Below are 19,960 nucleotides of genomic sequence, written 5' to 3' on the forward strand. Positions count from 1 at the left end.
AGACTACACGTAGGCATCTATCACTGATGTACTGCTTGTGGAGAACCACTTATTTTCCATGAAAGGGAGTCACCAGTGCAGAGTGAATAACCATTTAGACTGAAGTAGAGACTATTTCTTCTGCCTACTATCCATACACGATTTAATTATTCAGTAGGAAAAGCAGGTTAATTATGAAGATATTCTGAGTATGGCTAGAGTTACAATGTCTTTGAGGTGTATGGTCTTATGTCTGATTGTGTGATGCCAATCACGTTTCAATAATCTATCATGATATTCCTGGATGCTGGTTTCTCTGCTTCATCCAGACACATTAGCAACCATATCTTAATTTACAGATTACTTTCAAAATAATCAGTCAAGAAATAATTTAATAAATATATTGAGTAATAATCTGAGAACCATTTTAAAAGCCTGTGTTGTCTTATGACACATCTGACATATTGGCTTTCAAGATAACAGACTAGCTATATTTCAGCTTCTCCACAGAAGTAATTTTTTTTAACAGACAAGCCACCTCCATGCTTCGGGGCTATGAACTCACTTTCATTCTGAATGCTATTGCTTACTTTCATTGTTTGCATGATTTGTGTGTTTTTTCCACAAACTCCATGAAGCAAAGAGCTTAAATTTGACACAATGATCAAAGACTCCAACATAGCATAGCTGTGGCAACAGATAAAGCTTACACAACAAAAGAAGCATCCCACATCTATAAAGCAGTCTTCACAAAGCCTCATGATAACTGATTAAATATTACACAGGGAATCCTGGCATTTACTGTATTTTATAATTTTAATATTACTGGAAAAGTATAATTATTCTGCATATTATTAACACAAGAGATTCTACAGATGCTGGAAATCCAGAGCACAAACACAAAATGCTGGAGAAACTTAGCAGGTCAGGCAGCATCTATGGAGATGAATAAACAGTTGCTCAACCTGTCCACAACCCACCTACTTGCATTTGCCGGCTTCTAATCCCTCCATCTTAATTTGGCTTCTTCCCCCTTTCCTCCCAGTCTTGATGAAGGGTCTCAGCCTAAAACATCAACTGCTTATTTCACTTCATAGATGCAGCCTGACCTGCTGAGTTCCTCCAGCATTTTGTGTTTGTTTTTTCACATATTATATATCGATTTCATGTGAGTTGAGGTATCATTGATGGAACATCCGAATGAAAACTGTTCTAGAGAGAGGAGGGGGAAGAAAAAGATTTTTTAACAAGCTTGTGTTTATGGTGAAGTTGTTTAAGGCAGTGCCTTTGGAGCATTCCTTCAAGTGAAAGCTGGACCTATTTCTGGCTGGGACAGAGAGAAGGTCCTGTAAAGGCGAAGCAATTCACAACATTAATCATGCCCAGATTGATGGACTCAAGTCATTGGGGAGGAAGTTTCTAGTTAATCTTCCCCAAATGACCTGTGCTTTCATTTATTTTATCATCTCCCCGTGGAGATTGCATGGCTTGCAATGTGTGTTATTAAGTAAAAAGCACCAGTTGTATAGGTCAGCTTAGTGAGTCCTTTCATGTCCATAATTCTGAGGTAATGATAAAGTAATTTTACAGTAAAAACTAGGAACTTATTGTAGTCAGGACAATAGTCAAAGCTCAATTATTAAAATAAAGCAATTACATTTATATTCCACATTTCTATTTGGACGTGGCATTAAAGGTTACAGGGAGAAGTCCAGGCACTGGGGTTGAGCAGGAGATAGAAAAAAGAATCAGCCATGATTGAATGGCGGAGCAGACTCAATGGGCCAGATGGCCTAATTCTGTTCCTGTGTCTTACGGTCTATGGTCGAAGTCTCTGGAGCCACCCTCTCCTCCTTCAATCCCCAATCATGCAATTTAGGAACATACATAAAGTTAATTATTTTGCCCTGCTTCAAATCAAAGTCTGGAATGCTTTATGTCCACTAAGTATAAGACAGAGTCTCCAACTTCTCCTAAGAAAGCCAACGGCAGGGCAACATCTTTTCACTACTGCTCTTGACAACAGTCGAGAATTTTGTCCTCAAGTGGGGCTTGATCCATTCAGGTCTAAGTGGTTCAAGTTGTGAGTAATTCCTGTCTACTCAAAGGAAACCAATATTCACATTCCACTTAGTTTTGCTGAGATAAATAGACAGGGATATCTTATAATGACAAAATTACCTTCAGCTATGAGTTTCTCCTCTCCACGCCTCCAGTTCCATCCTCACAACTCTTGAGCAGGTAGTCTGATAGAAATCACTGCTCAGACTTAGTCATGAAGGAAAGGGTCTTGAGTGGGTTTTTAGAGGGTGATAATTCCAAATTGATGAAAGTCCAAAGGTTAAGGTTGAGATAGTTGAATGTACAGGCACCAATAGTGGATTGAAAGGGAAATGGGCCAGGAGAGAAGGAATACAGAGCTTGTCGGTCCAAAGCAGTTCAAGTGGCGGGAATGCACGATTCAAGCTCATGCAGGAAATCCTTTCTCACAAGTTATTGTACCATCCTGTTGTGTGACTCATAAGTACCATCTTTCAAGACCAACCTCCCATCTTCCCTGTGGAGCAGAAAATCATGGAACGAGTTAGAGACAGTTCCTTCTGGACAGTACCAGCCAGTTTTAAAAAGCAAGTGGGACCTGTCGGGACTTGCCTGTGGAGCAGGAGATCGCGGAGTGAGTTGGAAGAAGTTCCCTAAGGACTTTATGTGCTGGTGTTAAAAAGCCATTTGGGTCTGTTGGGATTTGTCCACGGAGTGGGGGATTGCAGAGAGAGTTGGAGACAGTTACTTGCAGACTTTACAAACCAGTGTTAAAAAGCAAGTGAGGCCTGTCAGGAATTGCCTGCTGATTGGGAGATCAGGGAAGGAATTGGAAACAGCTCCACAGGGACTTCATGCATCAGATTTTAAAAAGCTGGCGAGGCCTGTCGGGACTTATCTGTGGAGCAGGAGATTGCTTGGGCTATTAGTAACTCCGCGAGGGCTAATAAAAAGAAGTGAAGTGTAAACGGAGGAGCCTTTAAGGTCAAGCTTTGGCTTCGCAGGCTTCAGTGAGAAAAGGCTAAAGCTAGAGAAGTTAAAACCCATAGGTAAGGATGGTAATTAAGGGGTCTGGTTGATATAGAAGTGTAGAATACCTAATGGTGTCCCTGGTTACTGAGGGAAGTGCACCAACTTCATGGCATGACTGACATGGTCAAGGAACAGGAGCTGGATATATTCAGGAACATCCGGGAGGCTGCAAACCTCATAAATGAACCTTTTATCGAGGTAGTTACACCCAGAGTGCAGGCCCCAGATAATAGATGTGTGACCACCAGGAGAAGTAAGGGCAGTAAGTAACCAGTGTAGGGTTCCTCTGTGGCTTTTCCCCTCAGCAACAGCTACCTTTTGGATACGGCTAGAAAGGATGACCTAGCAGGGCACAGTGGCAGCTGCCAGTCCAGTAGCACTGTGGCTGGCACTGAGGCTCAGCAGGGAAGGGTAAAGTCAGGCAGAACAATAGTGATAGGAGACTCAATAGTTAGGGGACAGGCAGGAGATTCTATGGCCACACAAATGACACCAGGATGGGATGTTGCTTCCAGAAGCTATGGCAGGGGAATGGGAAACAGAGTTTCTAGTCAGAAGGTGGAGGGATAGAGGAAGATACCAGGGCCAGTAAAAAGCAGGCAGGAACAATGTAATAGATATGATGGTGCAGATTGTTTGAAGTGTGTCTATTTTAATGCTGAGAGCATTATGGGTACCTAGAGATGGATCAGTACATGGAGCTATGATGTTTTTGTCATTACAGAGACAATTGAGAGAGGAACAGGAATGGGTGCTTAATGTCCCAGGATTTTGATATTTTAGAAAAGATAGAGAAGGAGGTAAAAGAGGTGTAGGTTTTGCTGTACTGCACAGGGACAATGTCACAGCTGCACTCAAAGGGGGGACATAATGGAGGTCTTGTCCACTGACGCTATATGGTAGAACTCAAAATGGAAGGGCTTTGATGGAATTGTATGACAAAACCCCCAATCACCTAGGGCATTGAGGAACAGATATGCAGGTAGATGAAGGAAAGATGTAAAACAATAGGGTTGTTGTCATGGGGGACTTCAATTTTCCTAGTATAAACTAAGACCTTCTTACTGCAAGAGGTTTAGATGAGGGCAGAATTTGTTAAGCACATCCAAGAAGGTTTCTTAAATCAATATAAAAAAATTGGATAGGTATATGGACAGGAAAGGAATGGAGGGTTATGGCTGAGTGCAGGTCAGTGGGACTAGGTGAAAGTAAGCGTTCAGCACGGACTAGAAGGGCCGAGGTGGCCTGTTTCTGTGCTGTGATTGTTATATGGTTATATGGTTAATATATAGATGGTCCAATAATAGGAGGGGCTGTACCGGACCTGGTGTTGGGTAATGAGCCTGGCCAGGTGATGGACCTTTCAGTGGATGAGCAGTTAGGGAACAGTAAACAACTTAAATTTTAAGATAGCTGCAGGTAAGGGTAAGTATGGAACTTTGGAACTTGTGGGAGAGTATTAAAATGGAACAAGGGTAATTATAAGAACATTAGGCAGGAACTAAGGAGTGTTAAATGGGAACAGTTGTTTTTGGGCAAGCGTACATGTGACATGTGGAGGGTGTGTAAAGACCAGCAGAACAGAGTACAGGACAGGTATGTTCAGTAAGAAGGACAGACAAAAATAGCAAGGTAAAAGAATCTTGGATATCAAGAGAATTTTGTCAAGAACAAAAAGGAAAAGTATCTATAGCTAATGAAGCTAAAATCAAGCTGAAACACAAGAGATTCTGTAGATGCTGGAAATCCAGAGCAACACACTCAAAATGCTAAAGGAACAGGTCAGGCAGTATCTATGGAAATGAATAAAGTTGATATTTTGAGCCGAGATCCATCATCAGAAGTGGAAAGGAAGGGAGAAATCAAACAAAGCCCTTGAGGATTATAAAGAAGCCAGAAAATAACTCAAGAAAGGAATTAGGAAAGCCAGAAGAGCCATGAAAAGTCCTTAGGAAGTAGCATTAAAGAGAAGCCCAAGACATTCTATACATTATTCAAGAGTAAGAGGATAACAGAGGGAGAAGGTAGGAGCACTCAAGGATAAAGTGTTTTTGGATGCTGAGGATGTCAGTGAGGTCCTTAAGTATCTTACATCATTATTTAACAAGGAGGATGTGGAGGATAAGGAGATCAGTGATGAAAGTAGTAATAGGCTAGGACATTTCAAAATAAAGGAGGGGATATTGATGGGTCTCTTAAAGAGCATTGAGGTAGATAAGACTCTAGAGTTTCATGGGATATACCTCAAGTTATTGAAAGAGGCAAGAGAAGAGATAGATGAGTCCTTGACCAATATCTTCATGTCCTCTCTAGGGCACAGGTGGGTTCCCAGAACACTGAGGTAGTTAATGTTATTCCATTATTCAAGAATGTAACCAGGGCTAATCCTGGAAACTATAGACTAGTGAGTCTCATGTTAGTGGTAGGAAAATTACAGGAAATAATTCTTAGGAATGGGCCTAATTAGGGAGATCCAGCATGGTTTTGTGCAGGGCAAGTCATGTATTAATATCTTGATTGGGTTTTTTGATGAGATGACAAGGGTGATTGATGAAGGTAGAACTGTCTACATGGATTTTAGTAACGTCTTTGACAAGGTCCCCCATGGGAAGCTCATCCAGAAGATTAAGGTGCATGGGATCCATAGTGATTGGATTCAGAATTGGCTAGAAGACAGAGCATAGAAGTTGAAGGGACTTATTCTAACTGGAGGACTGTGATTAGCGGTATACTGCAGGGATCTACACTGGGATCTCTGATGTATATAAATGACATGGATGAAAATATAGATAGGTGGGTGAGTACATTTGCAGATGATATTAAGATTGGTGGTGTTGTAGATAGTGCAGAAGACTGGTAAAGAATACAACAGAATGTACAGTAGATCACTTGCAGATATGGGTAGAAAAATGGCAGATGGCGTTTGACCCAGCCAAATGTGAAGTGTTGTACTTAGACAGGTCAAATTCAAAATGACAGTACACTGTTAAGGGCAAGATCCTTAACTGTTTTGGTGAGCAGAGGAACTTTGGGGTCCAAGTTTGGAGTTCTCTGAAAATGGCTACACAGGTTAATGGGGCGGCTAAGAAGGCATATGGCATACTTGCCTGGATAGTGGAGGCTGATAATTGGCGAGCACTGTATTGCACTGAGGGAAGGATGGCAAGCTGATAATTGGCGAGCACTGTATTGCACTGAGGGAAGGATGGCAAGCTGATAATTGGTGAGCACGGTATTGCATGGAGGGGAGGATGGTAGGCTGATGGTGAGCGTTGTACCGCAGGGAGGGGAGGACAGTAGGCTGTTGAGGAGCATGAAGTGCCTTTTCAGAATATTGAATGGACCCACCTAACTTGGGCTGTGACGACAGCCTTTCCCTCCCACAACTTCCCCTTACGCTTCCCCGACTGACTTATGGGGGCAAACATACGCTACCAGTTTAGTAGAAAATTGAAGGGAAATTTTCATTCTAAAGGAACTTTTACACACCGCCACTCAGTTGCTGGCCTGCTGCTTTGCTCTTGTTGTAAATAAATCAAAAGGTGGATTGTGTAGGTTAGAAGTGAATTGCATTGTGCAGTTTTCATATTTTTGCAGTTTTCTCATTTAGATATTTATTATGCCATTCTTTTTGTTATATTTTATTAACCCCTGTGTTTTACAGACATGTCTGATGGTCCAATGTCTGACTATATGATCTTCTGAGTCATTTCGCTGCACTAGTGCAATAACGGACATAGAAAAGTCCGTCTTTATAATGAAAGCTACTTGCCAATTGTTTTCACATGGACTGGCGATCCGGGTTGTCCTATTCCATTGTGTCTGGTCTGTGGCAAACAACCCACAAATGCAGCAATGGCTCCAGCAAAATTGAAAAAACACTAACTACAAATCACAGCCAGATGACAGATAAAAGTATTGATTAATTTAAACGGAGCCTGAAAACAAACAGAGTAAAGATTTAGTTAATAATATCACAGTCTGTAAAAGGAACCAGGAAGCAAGTTATTTAGTAGCAGAAATTATTACCCAGAAAAGGAGAAGTCACACAGTTGGTGAGAATTTAATAATTGCAGCATATAAAATTATAGTGGGTAAAATGCTAAGACAAGAAAGTATGAGAAATTGAAAATGTTTCATGCTCAATGATGATGATGGCTGGTTCTGTGCTTGTGAAGATCACAGATACAGCTGGTAGTTCTTCCACACACGTTTCTGGGGGCTCCTAGAGGTACTGCTGGCTCTGGCCAGTCAATTGTCAACGTTCCTTCCTAGTGTAGATTCACTGGAGCCGACCACACCCAGGTAGATGAACTGCTCAACTGTGGGGAGAGGGTGTTTGTCAATGGTGATCTGAGGTGGGCTGTAAACACTACGAGGGGGCTTTTGATGGAGGATCATTGTTTTTTTTAGACTGACTGTTAAACCAAAAGCCCTTACAGCCTCGGTGAACTGTGACTGCAGCCTGTAGTGCATCCTCTGTGTACATGAGGTCTTCTTATAGTAGCTCGAGAATGGGATCTTGCATGGTTTTTGTTCAGGCGGGAAGTCAGTCACTCTCAAACAGTGTGCAAGTCGACATATTGATGACATGTCACATAATGCTGAAGAGGTTTTGTGTGAGAAACTGAAAAACTACAGCTTCTCTATCCAGATTGATGAATCAACCGACTTCACCAATAAATGTTATATTGTGGCATTTGTAAGATCTGTAAATGATGGGGAAATTCAGAAAACATTTTCTGTTGCAAACAGCTGCCCAAAACAAGCAAAGGCCAAGATATATTTAATGTTTTGTCTTCATATCTGGAAAGAAAAGATCTGTCTTGGAGGAATTGTGTTGGTATCTGTACTAATGGTGACCCATCAATGGTTGGCTCCATGAGAGGTTTTGTTTCTCTTGTTAAAAAAGAAAATCCTGACGGTGTCACAACATACTGCTTTCTAGAGAGGTCAAAAACTCTTAGAGATAAAATAAAAGAAATTTCTGGATGATGCTAAACCAATGGTTAACTCTATTAAACAGAGACTAGTTCACTTGAGAATGTTTAAAAAATTCTGTGACAATCTGGACAAAGAGCTCACCAATCTCCTGCTATATACAGAAATCCGATAGCTTCTCAGAGGGAGAGTTCTCAACAGGGTGTCTGAGCTGAAGGGTGAATTGCAGGAGTACTTTCAGGGGAATAGTAGGTGAGATTTAGCTGAATGCTTTGAAGATGAAGAAGGGCTACAGAAACTAGTCTACTTAGCAGACATTTTTCATCACATGAACCAGTTGAACAAGATTGTGCAAGGCCCTAGAGAAAACGTTTTGACTTCAAATGCCAAGATTCTTGGATTTAAAAGGAAATGGAATTTTTGGAAAAATCATGTTGCAAGAGGAAATCTTGAAATGTTTCCACTGCTGGTTGGACTTGAGAGTGAGGAAGGATCAGAAAGTCTTGAGTCTTATTGAAAACCACCAGGCAGAACAGTAAAAGAAAATTGAACAGTATTTTTCCTCCCTTTCGACACAAGTGTATGACTGGCTAAGGGACCCTTTCTCTGAATCTTCTGCTTAGCCTGAGAGCTTGACTTTGAGAGATGAGGAAGATCTTTGTGAGCTGCACTCTGATCATACACTCACGTTGAGATTTACTGACCTGCCCCTGGACAAGTTCTGGATTTCTGTGAAAGATGAGTATCCTGCCATTCAGAGGAAAGCAATGAATATTTTGCTGCAGTGTTCAACTTTTTGCACGTGTGAGCAAGCTTTTTCTTGTTTAACAAACATCAAGAGCAAGGACAGAAACTATCTCATTTCAATTGAAGGTGAAATCCATGGGTGCTTATCTCAAGTTTGACCCAGAACTGAGTATTTGTGCAAGAAAAAACAAGCACAGGTTTCACATGCTAGATCTATATTTGAGCCTGATCATGTCACTTAGTAAGAAAAAATGTTTTTCAAAGTCCTATATAAAATTGTTTTAAGCCATATTTTCACTCATATTGCTTTGGCTTATGGTTTTTAGTAACTTTATTATTCAACATTGTCAATAAATTTTTATGTGGTAAATAGCATTAATTAAAGTCAATTTACAACCTTTATTTAAATTAAATCTACTGAGCCTACCTTCATAAAAATTAAATCCCACATTGGCTTAAGCCAGTTATTTAACAGAAATTTATTGTTTGCCTTATGAGTTTTTAAAATTTATGAAAGGGAAAGAAAGAGCTTAATTTCAAGAAAGGTAAGCTAAGCTTAATTATCTGTTCTTTTCAAGAAAGGTTGGCTAAGAATTCATTCTCTACTCAAAAGAGCATTGTCAATTATTTTTGGATTACTATATCTACAACTTATTGATCATGCTAATGTATCATGTTCCATGAGCCATAATTTTTACACAGGGGTCCCGAGACCTGAAAATTAGTTTAACAGTTCCACAAGGGCAAAAAGGTTGAGAAAGGCTGAGGTAGAAACATGAATGTGAGGAAAACAGATGGAAATGGACATTATGGAGGCAGAAGAGATTAGTTTAATTAGCTATTTGATCACTAAATTAATTGGTTTGGCTCAACACTGTGAGCTGAAGGACCTGTTCCTGTGCTGTACTGTTCTATGATTTATCTTCTATATTCCACTACCAATAAGCTTGAGTTCATCCCAAACTCTATTGCCCATATCATTACATGGACCAACTGATGGGAAGAAGTCACTTTCTTTCATCGGCCTTCACTTGCGATTGGGATTTCCAAATGCTCATGCATTTCTTCAAAACTGATCATTGTCTTGTCCCCTATTTCTGAAATCTCAGCAATACCCTTTGTAATCCCTGGAATTCCCTATCCTTCTCTAATTTTGACTTCCTTCCTATTCCATTCCTGAATCTCTAAGCTCTTGTATTTCCTTCCTTAACCTTTTGCCTCTTTGTCTCTGTGACTGATTACTTTGCCATTTGGAGCAGCACCAACCAACACAACATTACGTCTCAATTGTGCATATAAGCTATTATAGACAGAGAAGGCAAAGCTCAAATGAAGGAAGAAAGGACATAGAAATACTAATTTACAAAATACAATGAAATTCCACTTCAGACATGTGTTTTGAATGTACAATAGAGTAGCAGTTGCGCATTGTCTTCTACCACTAAAATTTATTCTTGATTCTGGAAGCGGAATGTAATGACCTCTGCTCTGATGTAAGGTCTTTCACCTCAGATATGAACACTGTTTTGTCACTCTCTGATGATGGTTCCTGACTTGTTACATGTTTACATCTATTTCCATTATTGTTTGACATTTCCAGTATTAGTATTTAGCTTTTGCTATGCTGTTTTTTTTATGCATGGGACAGAGGGCATAAATCTACTATGGATGTACAGTATATAATGTTTTAAAATAGAATACAAAATGCACCAGGCATGGAACAATGTAGGGTGTTGTGCTCAAGCAAACTGAGAAACTAAACACCTCCAGGATTCCAAATCAAAGAAAAATCTAGCATGTAAGGAGTGAAATAGATTTTTAAGAAGCAAGCGGCAGCACTAATTGAGAATACATCATGTTCTTCACATAATAGAAGCAGTAATTGCTGGAAATTCTAAGCTGATCAGCCAGCATCTATCTCCTCCTACAAGTCTGCAGATGATGTCACCATAACAGGCAAGAAGTAAGAGAGTTTGGTAAAATGGTGTCACAGTAACAACATTCCCTTTAGTGTCAGCAGAACAAAAGAGCTTGTCATTAACTCCAGAAAGGGGGCAGCACATGTTCCTGTCTATATAAACGGCACTGAGGTCAAGAGGTTTGAGAATTTCAAATTCCTAGGATTGAGCATCACCAATAGCCTGCCATAGTCCAAACACATAGATGTCATTACTAAGAAAGCTTATCAGTGTCTTTACTTCCTCAGGAAGTGAAAAAAAATTGGCATGTACCCTTTCACCCTCCCCAATTGTTATCAGTGTATCATAGAATGCTTTCTGTCTGAATGCATAACAGTGTGATAAGGCAACTAGTCTGCCCATGACCATAAGAAACTGCAGAGAGTTGTGGAGACAGCTCAGTAGGTCAGCAAAACCAGTTTCCTCTCCAGGGAACACACAGAAAATGCTGGAGGAACTCAGCAGGCCAGGAAGCATCTATGGAAAGAAAGTACAGTTGCCGTTTTGCTCTGAGACCCTCTGGCAGGACTGGGGGGAAATTTAAACTTTTTCAAGGTAGGCAACCCTGGCAATGTAGTAAACCAAAAACAAGAGAGGATCTGGAGATGCTGGAAATCAAAGCAACACACACAAAACAGTCTCGGCCTGAAACGTCAGCTGTGCTGACTGGCCTGCTGAGTCCCTCCAGCAATCTGTGCGTGGTGCTTGGATTTCCAGTATCTGCAGATTCTCTCTTGTTTGTGATTTGATTTCCTCTCCATGGACTGTCTATATCTCTTGCTACCTTGGTAAAGCAGCTAACATAATTAAAGAAACCATGTACCCACAGACATTCCTTCTTCTACAAAAGAAAATACAAAAGCCAGAAAGCACTAATCACTAGGCTCTAGGACAATTTATACGCACTGTTATAAAACCAGCAACCAGCTCCTTAGTAGGATAAAGTGGGCTCTTGAGTTCACATTCTACCTTATTATCACCTTGCAGCTTATTGTCCACCTACACTTTAACTATTACACTTCCTTTTACATTCTGTTAATATTTTGCCTTGTACTACACCTGTGCACTGTATAACGAATTAATCTGTATGAATGGAATGCAAGACAAGATTTTCACTGTACCTTGGTACACATGATAAAAATGAACCAATTCTAATTCAATCAGTAGAACAAGGAACAGAATTAATTGGCTTTTCACTTTCAAGATTTATTGCCATCTTTTCAGCCAATCAGTCTGCAATGATGCCATTTTAAATAATAAATACAAGTCATTTGTTATTTCTAAACTTTAGAATACTTTTCAAATACCGGAGAACTTATCTTCTGGAATGAGTCAGCATTTAGAAGAATGGTAATTGCTGACTGTGATCATTTTCTTTCGGTTGAAAACATGATTCAGTCTATGGAAAAGTCAAACAAATGATCTGAGCTCACTCTCTCCAGAAGCTCCTACCATCAGCCACGGATCATATGATGTAAGGAACACAAATTCTTTCTTGCTTCTTTGTAGAACCACTTTTAATTCACTTAAATTTTAAGCATCCTATTTATTTGCTATTAATAGATTGAAGTCTTTAAGTTGTAATACTGACTCTTGTTCCATTGGTGCGATAACTAAGCCACGTGCTTCCGTATCATACGATACCATACTTCTGCTCCATTGGCACTTCCCGACCTTATGTGATACCTTTAGGTCATAAAGTGCAAAATCAGCTCCTTCTGCATACCATGTCCACGATGACCATCAAACATTCATTTTCTGCTAGGCCCATTTTATTCTCTCTACATCGCCTCATTCTACCCACCTCCTAATTCTGTCATTCACCTGCAATCTAGTGGCATTTTACAGAGGAAAGTTAATCTACCAAGCCATGCTCAGTAGGAGTGTTTCTCAAGTGCTTCTCGGGCACTCAGTGGAAACACATGCGGTAACAGGGAGAAAATGTAAACTCTACGCACACGTTCCCAGAGGTCAGAATAGAATCTGGATCAGCTATGAGGCAGCAACTCCACCAGCTGCAACGCTATCCCACTCCTAAATGAGCTGAAGCTGAAAGATTTTCTATTCATGTACTAATTTAGTAACATATTTGTGTAGAAATCTCTGTTAGAATATATTCATTGATTTTAATAATCTATTAAAATTAATGCACTAGTTTTAATTATTCAGCTTCAATTAATTCACATCTTTGTTCTATTATTAACAGGGAACCGGCTTCTATTTATTCTTACTCACCTCTCTTCACAGCTACCATTTGTGTGCAAGCAGCTAATTCCAATTCTATAGTGTGAGTTAGCATTGTACACTCAACCAAGAAAGGAAGGTTCTTTTATTATGGGAATTCAACATTAATTGGGCAAGAAGTGGTGTTGCTTCTTGCCTTTGAGAGTTCTTTGTCAAATTATAGCATATTGTCAAAAAACATTGCTGTAATTGGAGATTGCCATATTCTTTCATAGCTAAGCTATTAATTGTGACTCATTTAAGCTCTCCACTTGAGGGCCTCAAAAGTTTCAGACTCCAAATACAAGTAAGGGCAGCATGCTAATGTAGTGGTTAACATAAGGCTTTACAGAACTAGCAATCAGTGTTCAATTCCCACTGCTGGCTGTAAGGAGTTTGCACATTCTCCCACTTATGCTTCCTCCGGGTTCTCTTCTTTCCTCACACATCCCATAGACTTAAAAAGTTCGGGTTAGTAAGTTGTGGGCATGTTAGGTTGGCACTGGAAGCTTAGTGACACTTGCGAGCTGCTCCTAGGAAAATTTTCAGATTGTGTCTCGTTGATACAAATGATGCATTTCACTATATGTTTCAATGTACATATGTCAAATAAAACTGACCTGTAAGCATCAGCAACCTAGGAAGCTGCTGCTTCAATTGAAAAAAAGTTAAACAAAGTTCTAAATCAGGATAACTACAGTGGATTCTGGTTAATTGTGAGGTATGGGGATCGATATATGTACCATGGAAATGTAGTTTCATGGAAATAGTTAAAAAGGCATAAAAAGACAAATTACTGTTTGAGTGCCAAATTATGTATTTAGATGAAATACAGAATAAATTAGAACACTACCAATATTACTACAGTACTATAAAATGTGTATTAGTTCATAATAGTTACTGATAGAGAAATTCATCGAGTATAGGCTGGCATTGTATTCAATTGGTGAACTATCCATTATTGACCCCTTAAAGCATTGAGGCTTAACGCTTTTCCCAATAGTGAACAATCTCTTTTTATCAGTTCCTAACATACTTGAACAATGCAATACAATTCTGCAATCCACTATTTTCTTTCAACCTGATAGTTTTGTGTGTTTGTAGCAAAGGGAACCACTTGACATGGCACGATCAAAGAAAGGCCTGTTTCATTATCACTGTAGATATCCTCTGCACGTTTTGTATATTTTCATGTTTCTGCACTACCTTTCTTGCCATGTGCTTTCTTGATTTTAGTGTGGTGCTTACATTTCCATCGAGACAACCAACCATCTGTTGCATTAAATTTTTCTGACCCAGCTTCTTAGCTAGATCCTCTGACTTGCTTTGTTTCCACATTGGTTCACTGACACTCACACCCCATCCATTTACAATGGAAGACCATGGATCGAAGGCTCTTCAACATCTGGGTCCTTACCATCACAACTTTGCTTTTGGGATGTCCCACTGCCTAATGTTCATTCTTCCTGCAGTTTATCTTGTTGATGTATCAAGTGTGCAATTGTAGGTTTCTGTACTCCAGTTATCTTTACGAGCTGGTGATGAGTGGTGTTAGATGGGTGGCTTTAAATTTGGTCCAGTAGGGTAATTTTTTTTGGCAAGGGTGTCAAAAAATTTTTTAAGTCGAGATTAAAAAAAGCAAAATGATCAAAAATCAAAATGGCATCCATCAGCCAGAAATGAATAACACACAACTGATGCAAATTTTCACTCTAAACATGCTGTAACGGCCACACAAGTGCACATGACTGATCACATCCTGCCCCAGTTAAGCAGCAAAGTGTCCCAAATAAACAAAGGAAATTATGACTATTTACACAATTTGTGTTTGTTCTTTAAGACTTGTCCCAAATAAGTGGCTGCCCTGATTAACTGACGGGCCAATTAATTAATATCCACTGTATTTTATTCTATTTGCTGTTGAAACCAGACTATAATAGAGGAAACTTTCAGTAGGAAGCATTTGTATGGATATTGACTGAGATGTTGGTGGAAGAAGCCTCAATTCTGAATGAGAAAGTGAAAGATTCTAGCCCAGGGGTCAGCAACCCGCGGCTCCAGAGCCGCATGCGACTCTTTCATCTCTGTGCTGCGGCTCCCTGTGGCTTTGGAAAATAAATGATGAGTATTTAATTAAAATGTATTTTATGTTAGTTTGTTAGTTTTTGAAATGTAATTCTAAATTTGAAGATTATGGTGATCTTGTACAATCTAAATAAAACATTGTGGTGACCCATTTCCTGGCACATCCGAACCGGCTCACAATTAGCCAGCATTCCGGCTAAGGGAGATAGCCTACGGGGGTTTGTGAGTATGTGTCTTTTGGAGCATCCATGCCCATGGGGGGGAGGGTTGAGGGAGGCTTAAAAGCAAGGCTGTTTAGTGCGAACAAAGTTATCTTTGACTGCAGTTTGCCAACTCCGTGTCGTTATTTAAGCGCTGCGTGTAGCACACCACTACAACGTGTTTTTTATCGCTATTAATATGTCACCACTGCCAATGCCTGACACCCGCCACTCCCCTAAGCATCGATCCATCCCTACTGAATATGACTGCATTGGCAGATGTGAGTCAACCTGATCTTGAGATGGAACTGGCCGACACAGCCGACAAAGACATATGGGTGTCCAAGTTTAGATGCTTGACAGCAGACCTTGAAGATGTTGCCCGTCAGAAGGCCGTTCTTGCTCAGATGGAGTGATATTGAAAACCTCCCCAAACGGACAAAATTGTGTTCGAAACATGGAATGCTATCCCCGACATTTATGTAAACATTAAAAAGTATGCACTTGGAGTCCTGTCGATCTTTGGATCCACATATGTATGTGAGCAGGTGTTCTCCAACATGAACTTTATTAAAAACAAACATCGTGCACGCCTCACAGATGACAGCTTGCGATCCTGTGTAAAGATGAAGGTGACGTCATACAGCCTTGATGTGCAGACGCTGTGCGCTGAGATCCAGGAGCAGAAATCCCATTAACCAAGTATGGTAAATATTTTAATTGCCTATTATTTTACGTATATTCATAATTTTTCATGTTTCAGTGAAGTAGTCCTTTTATTTTTCAGGTTGACAGGGGGCTGACGTTATTTTTGGTTTGCTGCTGGCGGACAATTTAAGTTCGACATTTTTCATAAATACAAGAAGGACTCAAATAGACATTGAGTATTTTACTTAAAAGTAACCTTCAACCCAACGTCTTTTTTTCGGAGTTCAAAATGTTTTTGTTGCCTGCAGAAATGTAATTTCATTTTCTCTGCAGGAGTTCATCGATTTCATAAATGCAACACATTATAGTTTGTTTATACATAGCATAAAGGCAAAAAAAACGTTGTATGCAGTGTTATTTCATTTTAAATGTCAAACGGGTTTTGTGGCTCCCAGTGTTTTCTTTTCTGTGGGAAACGGGTCTATATGGCTCTTTCAGTGGTAAAGCTTGCCGACCCCTGTTCTAGCCCCATTTCAGGCAATTTTAACAAATAGAGCCAAACACTTAATCTCATTGCTGGTTTGACATCCAACAGGATTGTTGAGCTTGGGCTGTTTGCTCTGTGGTTATGCTGTATGGGTCAATGTCTTTCCAGTTCAGATGGTTCTTGCAAAAATAAAATCAGATAACATGCAGGGTAGGGATTTGAAAAGTATATTTAATCATCTCCATAATTAATAGCGGGGCTGCATGTGGTGTATAGTTACACAAATAAGTCAGTTGTCAAAGATAACGTGACATTGTTGAGTGCATGTTGATGTAAATAGCATAGAGTTTGTTCCTTACTTGAAGTTCCAGTGCTCTGTGGCTGTTATTATGAGTGTAATTAATCAAAATTTTAGCAGTCATCAAGGCCCACCTCGGGATAGCTTATAAATAGCAACAAAACTGAAATCTTTGCACTTAATTAACAGTGCAATGGTCATTGTTCACTGAAGAAAGAGGTTCCTTGACTTTCAGACAGTAATTCATGGAATTATCTTAGAGTGAAAGACAGAAGGGTTGAAATGCCAGTTTACTAGGAGAAGAGGGAAGGTAATGGCTTCAGTTAGACAGCCTATGGATGTCTGATGAGCCAAATATATCATTCATATCTGATATGGAAAGGACAGGGATAAATTTAGTTGCAGAAGATAGGTATGGATTTTAAAGCACACAGATATCATGATAAACTATAAATCTGTTGTTCATTGTGGTAGTTCAGAATTAAAAGAGTACAATCATTTGAGGTAGTAGAGAGCTATAAACTAAATATATGCAATCAAAAGTAGAGAATAACTATGAGTACTCAAATGTTTTCGATGTATTATAACCCCAGAGCACTTTTAGATTATGCTCCCAGAAACAAGTGTCTGTATTGTGTGTGTGTAAGTGGGGTTGGATATGGGATGGTTCCCAAAGACAAATGAATCCAGTTAAAGTTTGAAGAATAAGAAGATTTCCATTGTGTCTAAGACTGCAAGTAGAAGGCAGCGAAGAATCCAAGGAATTCCATCCTGTGTCACAGTTCCAGTCACAATACAAAGTCAAAGGACAACTCACTGTGTCTTTCAGAAGTCAAGAATGAGGCTTAAAACTTCTTACTTCATAATTGTTTTATTAAGCGCTAAGAGAACAAAGATATTGGAAGCAGAGAGTAGCAAGTGTCCAGTAGCAAAGAACAAAGAAGAAAGAGAAACTGGTGAGCCAACGTGCCCTGCTTTTCTTATACTGTATATATCAGATATTTCATTGCATTTCCATAGATAAGAGTTAACCAGTTAGATAGTCTGTATTCAAATAATGCAATATTCAAGAAGTTTCCGGAATAATAGAAAGAACTCTAACCACTAGGAGACACATTGAGTAATTGAACTATTTCATGTACATAGGTAATCTATATGAAAATACAAGACGGAATGTGAAAGTTAAACTGCAAAGAAAATAACAATAATGAAGACTAATCAAACATCTCAAAGCTTTGACCTAGAAACGAGGACAACAAAGGCAGCACCATGTGACTATAAATGGCATGAGTCACCATCCTAGATTTACTTGCAGTCATTTCTCATACAGCTGTTCTTTGAAAAGGTCTAAGTGCTACTCATGTCAAAAAAAGACATATGGCAATAGCTTGTTAAATGAAACACAAGACAAGAGGCAGGAATCTAGTCTCAAATGCAATGTCAGTGCAGAAAGATTGATTTTCTCATAAGAATTCACAAAGAGAGAATCTGCACAATATTGTAACTGTTGCAGATGACACATTTATTTCCTACAGTACCTCTACTGAAATCAACTGTTATGTGAGACAATGGGACTATAATGCCATTGTCCTGATTGACAGAAAGTCAATAGAGATGCAGATCAACATGATGGCAGACTGTTCCATTACTGGTAATAATATATATAGTATGACAAGCTCTTCTGTCATCTGCCCTAACTAATGAACAAATTCACATACTCAGAACAATTTTGGAAAGCCTCAGCATAGATAAAATGCATAATATGAATCATCTACAATTATTATGCACTATACTGAACAACCAATGGTAGGAAGAAAACCTGCTTAAGAAGATCATAAATTGAACATGTTTATTATTCAAGTTGATGCTCACTTTGCATGTTTGTGTGGATAAATAACTATGCCCAGTGTAGAATAATATTTTCCACTAATAGCCAGTGTAATTGCTCAGACTACACAGAGAGGCCCCAGTGACCCTATGATTTCAGTCTCTGAGGCTGATGTGCAAGCAGCCTTCAGGAGGGTGAACCCATGAAACACATCCGTCCCCGAAGGGCTACCTGGCCAAATTCTAAAGACCTGTACTGATCAGCTGACTGGAGTGTTCACTGTGATCTTTAGCCTCTCGCTTCAGCAGTCTGAAATACACATCGACTTCAAACAGACTTCACTTAGACCGGTGCCTCAGAAGAAAGTGTTAACCTGCTTCAATGACTATTATCCAGTTGTACTCACATCCACAGTGATGAAGAATTTTGTGAAATCAGTGATGGAACATATCAAGTCCTGCCTGAGGAGCAACTTGGATTCACTACAACTTGCCTACTGGTCCAAAGCAGATGCCACCTTATTGGCTCTTCATTCAATCCTGGAACATATGGACAGCAAAGATACATATATCAGGATGTTCTTTATTGAGTAGATATGTGGTGGACAGTATAATGACTGGCTGCATCACATCCTGTTATAAAAGCCCCTATTCCCATTGAAAGGAAAATCCTACAAAAAGACCAGTCCGTTACAGGTAAAGACTTCCCACCACACCTTGTATTGGTCCACTCTGCTTATTTCTTTTTCCACGTGTTCCATTGGGCGCCTTGATTAAGGCACCTGATCCTCATTCGAACAGGCAAGATAAATAGTTCAGCTTACAGCCATTCGGTGCTGGTTTGGCGCCATAGCCAGTGCGGCTATGCTCGTCCCGGGGCAGCCAAGAATTGTGGACTCTAAGTTGCTTGTGAATTGCAGGACTCTAGAAGCCTGTGGCTGCCTAGTGAATTCAGACGTTTTCGTGTCCAGCTGTGTTGCCGGCCATTTTGCAGCTACACCGAGCTAGGATGTGAATTCTGTCATTTTTATGTTTGGCTGAGATTTGCTGGTTGATTGTTGCCACTCTGAGCCGCTGCGAATAAGGGACCGTTTTCATGAACTTCTCCACGTCAAAATACGTTTTGTCTGTTGTTGTTTGTTTTTGTCGTCTCGTGTCCAGCTGGGTGGGCCTGGCCATTTTGCTGCTGCTCCAAGCCAGGATGCAAGTGGTCTGTCATTGTTTGTCTTTGTGGCCTTGTTTCCTGTTGAGTGTTGCCAGCCGTTTTGCTGCTGTTCTGAGCTGGGATTTGAGTGGTCTGTTGTTGTTTTGTTTTCAAGGATCCGAGTCCCAAGTCAAGCTTCCAAGTGTCCAGTCCAAGTCAAGACTCTGAGTGTCCAGTCCAGTCAAGACTCCAAGCATCCAGTCCAAGTCAAGGCTCCGAGTGTCTGGTCAAATCAAGATTCCAAGTGTCCAGTCCAGTCAAGACTCCAAGCATCCAGTCCAAGTCAAGGCT

This window comes from Hypanus sabinus, chromosome 4 (assembly GCF_030144855.1).
Source record: "Hypanus sabinus isolate sHypSab1 chromosome 4, sHypSab1.hap1, whole genome shotgun sequence".
Taxonomy (NCBI): domain Eukaryota; kingdom Metazoa; phylum Chordata; class Chondrichthyes; order Myliobatiformes; family Dasyatidae; genus Hypanus; species Hypanus sabinus.